The sequence below is a fragment of the Protobothrops mucrosquamatus genome, unplaced genomic scaffold (assembly GCF_001527695.2).
Source record: "Protobothrops mucrosquamatus isolate PMUCROS unplaced genomic scaffold, P.Mucros_1.0 scaffold44, whole genome shotgun sequence".
Taxonomy (NCBI): domain Eukaryota; kingdom Metazoa; phylum Chordata; class Lepidosauria; order Squamata; family Viperidae; genus Protobothrops; species Protobothrops mucrosquamatus.
Genome location: NW_015386426.1, coordinates 853104 through 867187, shown reverse-complemented (window position 1 = coordinate 867187; position 14084 = coordinate 853104).

Here is a 14084-nt window from a genome sequence, read left to right as displayed (position 1 = left end):
CCTGCTGGTCCGCTGCTTTCAAGGCCCTGAAAAGGTATGACACGCCATTTAAATCCTGATTGAAGCTTCTTTCACCTTCAAGACTGTTCCTTCTTGAAAACTGAAAGATGTCTAGCAGCAGCGCTTTGAAGGAGGTTTTCTGTGCTTTCCTTGATGGGGCCTAAATCCAGGAGATAAATGTTTCATTCGGGAGATTGACAGATTTCTTATCAGCCTTTGGCCATGCACTTTCCATTTCCCCCAGTTATGTTCAATCAGAATGCATTCTGTCTAAGATTAAGGAGTTTCAGTGAAATAGCTGTCCTCCCTTTTTTTATACTGAAGAATAAATGTAACAAAATCTGATGAGAATATAAAGGTAAAGTTGGCTTGGGCATTGAAAGGCCAGTTATTTTTTTATTGTTACTTCGGAAAGAAATGTATTTCTGAAGTGATTAGAGCCCAATACCAATATATTCATTTTCACCTGTAGCACTTCAAAAATAATGGATGGAGACTTTTTTTTTCATACTTGATCCATATTTTCCAAGATTCTATGGTAGCTGGGTATAATGCAGTCAACGTCTATTGTTCTTGTACTTTCTGGAGCTATTAATTGTCTTTTCATCATATTATAGCTTAGCCTAATTGTGTACACTCAAAAAGAGCCTACAATTATAGGACAAGCTTGAGATCCTTGCTGTGATTAACAGTTTTTCCATCGCCACCCTTTCTCAGTCTCAAATAGCTAATTCTTCAATTCAGACTTAAGAAATCCCTCTGCTTTTCATGGATATTTGAAATGCTCGACAAGCAGAAAAATTATAGAATGTAATGTCTTGTACCTTGTTTACTACTTGTGTGAAACTAAACTTTAATACAAATTTTAAAAAATATGTCAGCTGTATATGGAAAATTAGGGCTTTTAGTTCTGAAACAGAAGTGGATTTCTAGATGGTGTTTAACACAATCACTATATCAATTTATTCTATTTTCACCTCCTCCCCCATGGGCACCTCTATTATTTCATATATATATTAACTGAAGTTTTATGCTTCAAATTTCTTTAGGTAAGAGTTGGTTTCTGTTAGAGTTTTACTGCAAGAACTTACAATATAAAAGCAAGGTCAGAAGGTGGGCAATTTGGACCCTATAACATGGAGCAGAGAGGGTTTAATCCTTTGCTTCATATTATTTCCCCCAATGAAATCTCTTTGGAAAATAGGCATTAACTATGAAAGGAAGCCTATACTGAAATATTTTATTCCAAGGTGCATATTTAAGGGAAATAATTTTCAAACAGAGGACGTTTTCATCGCCTGCATCATGAAAATTAAGAAGTACTGCATATCCATGTATGACATTATGTTGTTCCTTCATGGGCAGCAAAGCAGCATTCATGTCATGCAACCACTGTAGCATATTCCCATTATTTAACATGCTACTCATAGGAGAGGCTGTCTACACTCCCTCTTTCGATTTTCACTGAAGGCTTTATCATCACGGAATTTCTCAGTCCCTCTCCAATTAATCATCTTCTTACCTTGAAAGGTAATTTCAGGCTGTTATTTGCCCTCTGCCAGTTCTCAACATTTTTTTGTAGTCCCTTCTTCATCCTTGATCACCTTTTAATTTGAAAATGATACAGAAAAAGTACCCTCCTATTTGGTGCAAGTCTGAAAAGAGGAGGAGGACGGGGGAGAGGGGAAGAGGGGGGGAGGAGGTGCTACTTTAACAAATCCAGTCCTAGAATTATTCTACCCATGTTTCCCCAAAAATAAGACTGGGTCTTGCTCCAAAAGACTCGTTAGGGCTTATTTTCCGGTGAGGTCTTATTTTCAGGAAAATACGATAATAAATGCATCCGTCTGGCTGATGATCTTAACTGGGGCTTATTTTTGGGTAGGGCTTATATTACAAGCATCCTGAAAATTGTAGTAGGGCTTATTTTCCGGTTAGCTCTTATTTTCTGGGAAACAGAGTAGCACTTATTGTAGCAACAATTTTCCTCCAGGCCTGTGAAGAGGCACTGCGCTTTGATTTATGAAAGGTTTGGTTTTTATCGTTGCCTCATGGATGTGTTTTTCATATGCAAACAGACAAACCAAAGGGTGAAGAGTGATGCTGAGTGACTTGGCATGTTCCACACTTCCAAGGACATGGGAGGAGGTGGTGGTGGTGGGGGGGAAAGGAATAAAAATTGTTAATACAATCATCACAACCGCATGATCAAAGGCCCAAGCCTTTTATACATGCGACACAACAGCTGTAAATAAAAAGGGTTGGCACTTCAGTGATGCAGTCATAGCCACCATTTTGACCCTCCCCCTTCAGATACCCCTGAATACCTGCCTACAAATCATGAAGTTAGTAAAAAGAAAATAAAAGTCTAAGCTCAGTTGTCCCTGTGGACAAGAATAAAAGCTTGAAGGTTATTAAAACAGCGGCTTTTGAGACTTGGGGGCTGCCAGCTTCAGTTTTGATTTTATACTTTAGTACATTACATGAGACTGGAGAAGTTCTTTCCAGCTGAAGGACTCCAGCAGAAAGAGCAGCAGTGGGTCACTTACTTGGGTATTTCCTCTGGCACACTGCCATTCCACATCATGTCTCTGGGACTATTTATAGAGCCTTCCACATTAATGTCAGAGGAGCTTTTCACAGAAGCAGCTATTGCCAAGTTAAGTGCATTCCAAATTCTAGTCAATAGGCAACTATCTGGCAAAAAGCTGAAGGCAAGAATATTGTGGTGGGAGATCAGGGAGGGGACTTACCTCGGCCCAAAGCACATAACACCACCAGCACATTCCAGCTTTGTTGTCTAGAAAACCCACACCATGAGAGCGAGGGAATATTTTAAAATGCTCTCAGACTTCCAAATAAATAAATAAATAGAAAGATCGATCATTACTGGGGTTGATTCATCACATTTCTGTTCTATCAGTCATCTGTCACCAACTGGTTTGCAGAATCACACATTTAAAATCAATTGGAGCAATTGAGAGACATCCATGTTATTAGTCCTTTTAATTCAATAAAGGGGGTAATGTTAAAACTTTAGAGGCAGTTACAACAGCTGGTTAAAATGCAATTCCACACACTCCCGCTCAATCTTCCTCTTCTAAATAAACATTTTACATTTCAAACACTATAATATGCATTTTCCTGCATGTTCCTTCAGGGCAATAAAAATATAGTAACTCATGGGGTGGCAAACTCTAGTTTACACAGTGAACAAATTGAGATCTCTTACTGGTGTGCTGATTTTCTTAATAAGTAATAAAAAAATTAACAGTTAAAACTCCTATACAATAAATTCTGATTACAAAAGTACAGTAATTTCAGATATAAAGTGGAATGTGACAGTCTTTACACTAACAGAGCTAAAAAATTAATTTAAGTGGTATACAAGGCAAGAGACTCAGTAAACATCGTCTAGTACAGGGGTATCTAACTCGCAACCTCATGTGATGTGTTGTGATGTATCGCGACTATTTTTCCATTTCCAGCAATGGGGTGGGCGCAGTTTTGCCATGACGCATCCGGCCCGCGGGCCGGCAGTTTGACACCCCTGGTCTAGTAGTTAGAGGAAATGTCACTTTTAAATCAGTAGAAGATAAATGTTGCATTTGCTCGTATTTGGTCACAGTGCAAAACCTCCATTATGGTCAATGAATCCAGAAGACAAATTCATCCTACGATTCTACTTCATAATCTGCCTAAATAATAATAAACCTCTTAACTCTAAACCTCTAAACAATCTTGCTTTTCGTGGTCTGTCATTTTGAGTTCCCAAAATATATACAAACAGAACAGTTATCATAACAGTAAAATTGCTTCATTTCTAATTACAGGTATTTGAATGGCATGATCATTGGCTATTCCTTTATAAAATTGGCCTCACATACTTGGTGTTGTTTAACTGATTTACACCAAGAAGGGAGAAGAATTAGCTTCAATCCCTATGTGGATTATGATCATAGTGTTTGTAGATTGTTTAATTAAACATACTGAAGAAATAAGATAGACCTTCTTAAAGCCTATTAGTCAGAGCCATGGTGGCATAGTAGAATCAGTGATGGGATTTAAATATGTGAACAACCGGTTATCTGTGTGGATGCCACTTCCGGAAGTCCATTCTGGGCCCGGGCAACAAAAAATTAGATACTGGTTCTGCCGAAGTGGTGCAAACTGGCTGAATCCCACCACTGGTTAGAATGCAGTATTGCAGGCTAACTCTGCTCACTGTCAGGAGTTCGATCCTGACCAGCATAAGCCTGACTCAGCCTTCCTTCCTTCTGAGGTTGGTAAAATGAGGACCCAGATTGCTGAGGGCAATATGTTCTGTAAACCACTTAGAGAGGGATGTAAAGCACTATGAAGCAGTGTATAAATTCTATTGCTATTTCAGAAATGTTGATAAAGTAAAGCTAGTTTGTCCTTATAAACAAACAGCATCTGCTAGGTTGCCAACAACTGAGATATCCGCATTCTAAAGTACCTAGTGATAAGACAACTGTGAAGTTAGGCAGCAATAAAGATCTCACTGAAACAATAAACTGACCTCAGATGGACCCCAGATTCCCCCAGTGATTCTCCAAGAATGAGACTGTTGTTTGCACAGGCAATGCATATAGAAAAGGCTGCCAGTTCTTTCTGATTGGGCTCTTATCCTTTCCACACAAATAGGTAGCTCCATTGAGAGGAGGAAAAAGTGCATAGCTTTCATGTGCATCTGGATGATCAGATGCAAAAGAAATTAGTTTTTATTCCCCCTTCTGTGCATATGCATCATGAGTTGCTAATTTGAAATGGATTAGATGACCAAGAGTTTGATCCAGATTATTCCCATGTTCTTAAAATGAAAGACATGATTGATATTGCTATGCTTCTGTGGTCTTCTAATTTTTTTTTTAGGAACTTTAAATTAACAAAGATAATTTATTCTCTCAATCTGGCAGAACTTTGCTGTTTTTGATTCAAAAATATTGCTGTGACCATAATTCTTATAATTGGGTGAAGGCACTACTGACATTTTGTAAAAGAAAAAAAATCTATACTCAAAAACAGGAGTATTTTACCTTAAAAATGTAATATTTCATAGTATTACTGTAGAGATAGGAATAGGAATAGCACTTAGACTTATATACTGTTTCATAGTGCTTTACAGCCCTTTCTAAGCATTTTACAAAGTCAACGTATTTTCCCCAACAATCTGGGTCCTCACATTAGGATGGAAGGCTGAGAGTCAACCTTGAGCCGGTGAGAACTGAACTCCTGGCAGTCGGCAGAATTAGCCGGCAATACTGCAGAGTTAGCCTGCAACAATGTGCCACCACAGCTCCTTATGAGATCATTGTTAGGAAGCCAAAATAGAAAATGATGGCACTTTTAAAAAAATAATATGGAGTTTTTCTGAAGTATAGTGCATTATATACCTGAGATTTTGATTCTTAAATCTGATTCCCATGTTTCTTTGAGAGACGTTTATCTCACTCCAACAACTTCTAAATACAAATAATATATTTTGGATATTAGACTTTTAGAGGACTTTAAGGAGGGTTTGAACATACAGTTTTCAAAGGCTGTTAACGGTCACAATGCTATCTTCTACCTCTTTTTTTTTTTACAACAGACTCATTTCGTTCATTAGTAGCCAATTAAAGTACATGCATGCCAATATTCTGCTTTAATATACTTCCTGAAATTACCTGACTATTTTTAAAAAATTCTTTAGTCTAAACTGATTTTACTGTCTCCACACATTACTAGATTTCGGAAGATACAGGCATAATTCATAATTGGCATTAATGGGGAGGGAGATGGAATTAAGCCAACATAGAAAATGATAGACAATCTGGATTTGCACAAAACATTTCAGTAAGTTTGCTATACTCTTAGGATTCAAAATATAGGGATAAACTAAGAATAATTTATTCTTACATTGCCACTATAGAACAGACCAGAATTGTATTTAGCATGTTCATAAAAGGGGGGGCAGCCTAAAAGAATATGATTTTGATTCACATAGTTGCGATTTCAGCTTCTCACAATCAATAGCCAGACCTCCTGATTCCATTATGGTTCATTTGTACTATTGTACATTACTCAAACCTCTTGGTATATCCCCTGCACAGTGAGGGCATTTTGACCATTTTTTTCCTCAACAAAGAAGGGAGAATCTAAAATTATAAAATAGGAGTCAAAATGATGCCAATATAATGGATTTATAGGCCTGCTCAGGAGACGTCACAAGGATAACTCTAAAGAGAAGAGATGCTAGGGATGCATTGATTTACATAACACTAAAGCTTTTGTTACAATAGAATGTCATGGTCTTTCTGTCCAGATTTATGTTCTGGTTGCAATTTTCGTGGACAGCATACTGTCAAATATCAGAAGGATAAATCTGTGAGGAAATAAAGACTGCAAAAGCCTCGTTTTGGTCAACGTTTAATTTTTAGTAACCAAATCTTAATTCAAGTATTCAATTATGAATAAATAGAATTGGAGCTATTATTTTGGATATATGTCAATTAGCAGAATCAATCTCTTCATTTTATAGAATAGGACTGATGGGTGGTAAATATCTGGATACTAAAGAGAGGAGCTAATAAATATTTTGATGTTGAACAAAATTGAAGTTTTGTTTGTTACTTCATCTTAAATTACATTTCTTCTACCTGTTATTTACTTATCTTGGAAAAATAAACACTGTGTTTTCCAACATATACTCTATCAATATCAGAGTCTTCTGAGGATCTTGTGGTATGTAGCATCAAAAGTAGTGTTTAAAAATAACCAAACAAATAAACATGAAGAATAAGAGAGTTGAGAAGACATTGGTAATATAAACTTATTCTTTGAAATGAATTCTTCAGCAAGGCCATGTGCTGGATCACTGCAAGTAAGAAATCCAATTTGCTTTAGGCCACTGAGCTGCAGGATTTATTTTATTTTCCATCTTACTGAAGTTGAACTGTGGCATCAAAATGGAATGTCTCATTGTCAAGTTTTAATCCTTTTCAATGTGTTATTATTAAGGGATTTTTTAAAAAAAAGCTCCAATAGCTGCAAATAGGGAAATTGTGATATGTGCATCTTTTTTTTACAGCGGATAGCTCATGAATTAATTAACAATTTTTCATATATTTAATATATATGATTGATTAGCCCAACATTTCCAGACAATCTGTCCCCCTTAGCTAGTCTGAGGAGAGCTGCGATACAAAAACATCTGGAAGATACAAAGCGGGGAAAGATAGGTATAGGAGTTGCTAAAACCTAATATTGTGCAAAATTGCCAGCATAAAGCACATGAATTGTAGCCCAATTAACTGCATGAAATAAGAGTACAAATAGCCATTCTATCATAACACCCCATTAGGACTTTAGTATGTCATGCTCATGCAAGCAGGGGTAGGCAACCTCGGCTCTTTTATGACTCATGGATTTCAACTCCCAGAATTCTGGGAGTTGAAGTCCATGAGTCATAAAAGAGCCGAGGTTGCCTATCCCTGCACTACAGGATGAAGCGGGGAGGGGGGCCCAACTCCTCCCTCCATGGCATGAACACAATTATAGACATTCAGCGATATGAATCAGACAATATGTGCAATGCCAAGATGGAAGTAAATGTCACCATGTCCCATGCATTTTAAAAATAAAGACTTGTATGCCAATGTGTACTGTAAATCAGCCATGACCCTGATGAGAACTGCAACTATGAGTGCTGTGCGGCCCTAACTTTTTTTTTTCTTTCTGGGTAGAGAGTTTTGAAAAGTAGCCTCCTTTATCCCCTAAATTCTCAGAATCAATCTGTCCATAAACCACTAAAGCAACATCATAAGTGAGGAAACAGAAGGAGCTTTCCAATTGCAATCAATGTGCTTTTCCCCCTCAAACTGAATGACAACCTCTGTTGTTATACCAAACGTGCTTTTTCCAAAAGGAAACTGGGTTTTCTTGGTTTTTTTCCCTTGAAAACATTTCGTTTCTCATCCAAAAAGCTTCTTCAGTTCTGACTGAATGGTGGGGAATAGAAGCATTTATATCCCTCGCATTTATCTGGTTGTAGGCACTCTGAAGGTCGGTCATTGGCTGTCTGAGAGTTGTTGAGGCCACTTGAGGATTTAGAGTCACCTGAATCAGCATGCAAATAGCCAATAGCAATAGCATTTAGACTTATATACCACTTCACGGTGCTTTACAGCCCTCTCTAAGCAGCTTACAAGTCACCATACTGCCTCCAACAATCTGGGCCCCCATTTTACCGACCTCGGAAGGATGGAAGGATGAGTCAACCTCGAGCCTGTGAGGATTCAACTCCTGGCCGTGATCTGAATTAGCTTGAGGTACTGCATTGTAATCACTGCGCCACCCTGGCTCAGTATGGACGTGGAACCTTCTTAGAATTGCTCAGACAAAACATGGTACAAAACCTTTGTGAATTAGGTCAATTTCTTTATTCGTATCATAATCAACGTTAGAAAATGGTAGCTTTTTTGTGAGATTGCCTCTTTTAATTATATAACTATGTAAGCAACCAATAAAGGGGAATATTTGTAGTTCAGGGTTGAAATGAAGGGTCCTTTGTGCTCTCTGAGCTTGTTTGTTGTCTTTTTTTATCACAAGCACTTATGATGTTACCTAGCTTGGGTAATGAAACGTCTGTAAGAAAACACACAAGCTCAGCATGCAAGCAACGTTCAACTAAAGCATGCAAACAGAAAGCACAACCTTGATTTCATTGCCTGCAGCTTCCCTTATGTGCGCCTGCATCAGACAGAGAGATTCCTTGTCACACTATTCTCCTTACCTGCATAGCAATGTTTATCCCAACATTTCTCCTGTGAACTTGAATCATCCTGAAACTTGCATCTTTTCAACAGCCCCAGACTGTCTAATCCCATCTTTGATTACTAGCTATTTTCCTTTTCTCCCACTCTCTCCTGGATGTGTTTCTTGTCTGGACTACCTCACAAGGCTGACATCAGTCTTGCAAGTCTAAAAGTATGTTTCTTTCCTGTCACTTTTGTAGCCCAAGAAACTAGGTGTGTGTGTGATGGGGTCCTTCTAAGACTTTTGCTACATTCCTGCTAAGTGCTAAGCTACCTCTTATCCAACCTTTGATCTGGTGTGACTCTTCTCCCTGTCTCCCAAGGTCAGTTCCACACACCATTAACTCATACTCTGAGTTCAATTCCAATAGTTTTAACTATTTGTCATTTCCTTAGTTCATTTCTATTCACCTTCTCTTATGAGAGACTATGAGTGTGTGAAATGCCTTATTTGTTTTCCCCCCCTAATTCTTTCCCAGCTCTAGGTTATCACAACAAGTATCATTTATATGTCTGGGAGATCACATGACTGGGTGGCACTGTTTACCTTCTCTATTCTACCACAATCTCCATTTCTGCAAAGGAATGCTGTGAGATAATTAGTTATTTAGTCATGCACATATTTGATCTGTCATTCATATGCCTGGGAACATAGGAAAAAAAAGATTAAAGGAGATTATTCATGACTTGTTCACAAAGTCTGTTTCTCCCCCTCGGACAGCAATTAGCAGAAAATTTGGCTTCCTATCAGCTATTTCACAAATTAATTTACTGTGACTGTCTTCCTGACTTTTAATCCCTTTCCTTCCCATCAGCATAATATTGTTTCTCCTGGCACCTAATCCTATCCCCACTGACAGGCAGGCCTGTGATATTCATCCCAATGCTTATTCTCACAGACATATTTCAAAGCCAGCCTTGCTAGTAAAAACACAGCATAAAGAGAATGAAATGTAATTGACACTGCAGCGCCTTGACACTCCAGACACCATGCCCAAAAAAAAACCATCAAGAAAAGGGGTGAGAGGGAAAACAGTGTCAAGAGGATGGTTTGAAAGGTGTGTCATGTGTCTTCAGTTAACACAGATGTGACAACAATGGGATAAAATAATTGTTCTTTCCCCCCCCCCAACTTGCTAATGGCTATGTCTGAATTGTCACAAAATCATATCCTGTCTGCCATTATTTCCCACTTCTTTTATCTGATAAATTCCAGTCCTCTTGGATCTAAGCAACTTTAAACTGCAGCTTCCCCCTTTGTTTCTTGTATCTTAAATTCACTCAGACTAAGAGATTTATAGAGAAAAACTCTTACATGCTAAATACCAGAATGAAAGAAGTCTCATTCCAAAATCTATTTAAAAATAGTTTAACTACTCTAGGTGGGAGCCAATTAATTATATCAATTCATTGATCAGCCCATTTTAACAAAGTTTTTTCTTCAGAGCCAGATACAAGAGCTTACCTTTACCACTTTTATATGGAAAATGTATTAAAGTTCTCAGCTAGTCGAAGCTTCCCTTGTTATGGATGAGTTGATTCCATCCTCCATATGCTATTAAACCTCTCTTTCTATAATGATATCTGAAGAAGACTCATTTTTTCTTTGTTGCTATATGTTCCAGGTCGAAAGAAGAAATCTTACATTAATTTCCTCCTGTTATTTATAATGTAGCAAAGTTTTGCACAGCAGCTATGAATGTGTGCAAACAACTGAATTCTGGTCTGTATGAATAATCAATGTGAATGAATGGTCTACATCAGAGTTCCCCAACCTTTTGGGCACCAGGGACCAGTTACGTGGAGAGGGGTTTTGCCGTGGACTGGAGAGTGCATGGTTTTGTGTGCTGTCTGCATTTTGCGGATGGAGCTTTGCTTGTTTGTGTGGCCCAGTTGCTGGCATGCCGCAGCCTGGTATTGGTCCATGGACTGGGGGTTGGGGACCCCTGGTCTACATGAATAATAAAATAACAGTAGTAATGTTTGCTCCATCACTCCTTGGTCATCTACATACAAACAATGAAAGGTTACCTATCAATGTTATAGATTATTCAATTTTATAATGCAATTTATTTCCTAAATGTTAATTTATTGCACTATAGGCTCTATCTGGTTTTAGATTTCACTTACTGTTAATTTTAAGAGTGCTTTGGTTTTCCTAAGTAATTTTAAATTTTAATGTCTAGGCTTAGTGTTAATAGAGAATAATGTTGCATTTTTTTTTACTTATGGACGTTATACCTTGTGATGAATTTTGTTATATCTTCTTTCAAGTTGAGCAAGCATAACTGACCCAAGTGATCAAGGTGGCTTGCAGTCAATTGTGCCTTTCTTCTTTCTCTAATTTTGAGTGAACATCTTCAGTGTTCTCTCTGGTGATGGAGAGGATTTCATAGCAGGGCTTTCAAGCCTTGTTGTATCACCAGCATTTCTCCAGTTTCTATTTTCTACTGCTGTCATTTTCCCAGTCTTATCACATCAGTATTATCCTGAAAAAGTAGCTGATGGTCTACAAGAAAATTAATTTGTCTTGCACATCATATAGCCCATGAGTAAAACCCAGCTGTCTGCTTTCCTCTCTCTTTAAGAGACAAAATTAATGTGCCTTTGTTCTTCAAATATTAAAGATTGGTGTGGCTAAGAGGTTAATACATGAACCAAATTAATATATGGAAATTACGTAGGTGTGTGTATGAGAGAGAGAGTATGTACTGAAGAAAGTGCCAAAGACAACTCTCCTATGCAAAATACAGTGATGAACTACTATACTAGAATTCACATTATATCAATTTGTTATACAATTTACTAATATATGTTGTCAACCTATGGATTTCAGTGAGAATCATCTAAGGACAAACACGTTATTCCAGCAAACATAAACCGCCAGCAGGAATGAATGACCACTGTGGTTCCTTCTTCTAAGAATTTTGTTGTATGATGCAATTACTTTATTGTATGAGCAGACATTGAAGCAGAGAACTGATGGACATCTTTCTCTTTCTCTTATTGAATTCATGATCATCTTTTTCTTATTTAGCATTTCTTCTGCTCCACTTCCTCCACTTAGCAATTTTTCCTGATGTTCAGTTTACATTCAGGCATAAATCCCACCTGGGGGATGGGGGATGGATCAGGTACAAAATGTCATGAGAGAAGTTACTTGTAAAGAAAATTATGGGGCTAGAGAAAGGTTATGTGTGGCTTCCTGCCAGTGATGTATTAGAGAAGAAGGGAAGAATGTCCCAAAAGATCAAGATGGTGGCTTTGATCACATGATTTCTTGATTTTTCTGACTCTGTGGGAATGCTTCTGCTTCCATTTATCTTCTGTATTGCATGACCTCTATTCTGCATTAATTCTGGGAAGCTATCAGAGATATGTGTGAATAGACACTAGTAGGTGATTAATAGTTCTGCCGTTAGACCTATATACTGCAACAATATCCAGTAAAAATGGTTTTATCCCTCCAGAACATTTTTCTTTTAATTGGAAAAATTAAAACATGTCTATGTCTGAAAACAATTGGAAACATGTCTATGTGCCTGAAAACAATTGATTTCCCCAGCAAAAGCTTTTGTGGCTTAGATCCCACAAGGCAGACAAAGAAGTTGGAGCAAAATATGTACAGTAGTGATAGATATAAAAATCGCTGGAAAGGAAAATCATTCTGTCTGACTGTGATAGGGCCAATTAAATTGGTAAGGCTGTTTTGGACTGCAAATGTGAATGGCTTCAGGACTTCTACTATAAAACAGCTGCACACATGCAACATTTCCCTTAGTTATCATCACTAACCTTTTCCAGACTGGATTGTTTATTCAAATAAGAACAATCAGCATATTAATTGTTTTATGAAGAAGCATTGCAGTGCCTGCTCTTTTGCTCTTAATCCTCCATTTCTTTCTCTATGACTTATGAAATGCTTAATTAGTCATTATGATTCAGTTTTTTTAAAAAATGCCCATGACAATAAATGACATGCAGAGGCATAAACAGACTCTTGACAAGGCTTTCTAAAATTGCAGATAATGCACAGATCAACAAATATTATTAAGTAAGGAATATACCAGGCTCCTTAAATACACATAAATATTTATACTTAAGATGCATTTTTATATAGCTTTAATGCAGAGGTCCCCAAACCTTTGGGCACCAGGGACCAGTTCTGTGGAAAGTGGTTTTTCCACGGACCGGAGAGTACATGGTTTTGTGTACTGCCTGCATCTCGCGGATGGGGCTTTGTTTGTGCAGACTGGTTGCTGGCATAGCTGACCCAAGTGATCAAGGTGGCCTGCAATCAACTGTGCCTTTCTTCTTTCTCTAATTTTGAGTGAACATCTTCAGTGTTCTGTCTGGTGATAGAGAGGATTTCATAGCAGGGCTTTCAAGCCTTGTTATATCACCAACATTTCTCTATTTTCTATTTTCTACTGATGTCATTTTCCCAGCCTTATCACATCAGTATCATCCTGAAAAAGTAGCTGATGGTCTACAAGTAAATTAATTTGTCTTGTACATCATATAGCCCGTGAGTAAAACCCAGCTGTCTGCTTTCCTCTCTCTTTAAGAGACAAAATTAATGTGCCTTTGTTCTTCAAATATTAAAGATTGGTGTGACTAAGAGGTTAATACATGAACCAAATTAATATATGGAAATTACGTAGGTGTGTGTGTGTGAGAGAGAGAGTATGCACCGGAGGAGTACATGGTTTTGTATGCTGCCTGCATCTCGCGGATGGGGCTTTGCTTATTTGTGCGGACTGGTTGCTGGCATGCCACGGCCTGGTACTGGTCCACAGACTGGGGGTTGGGGACCCCTGCTCTAATGCATAGGTTTCAGCTGAAAAATGGTCATTATCAGATCAAATGATAGATTTATACATAATCATGACTACATCTGTCCTTGTTCACTTTCATACCTGTCAGGTGAGAAAGACCAGATCTACATGGTTCAAATAAATTGATTTATTGCTAAAAGCCTATGCACAGGAATCTTTTCAATTAATGGTCAGCACCTGGTTAGACTTAGATAAGAGTCAATGGCACTCAAGGGAGGTTGGGTTTAATTTGTTTGTGGCTATGTAGGGATTCTAGGCTGGTTCCTTTTTTTAGTCCGCCCCCAGATTCTGCCATTCCTTCTCCCAATCCTATGAAAGCATTTTGCTGATGATCCATGATTATCTTATGTTAGAAAGAAATCTTACCAGGTTCATTTCCAAACTGGGAGTAAAAAATACAGATAGCTGCTTGAACCATAGGTAAAGT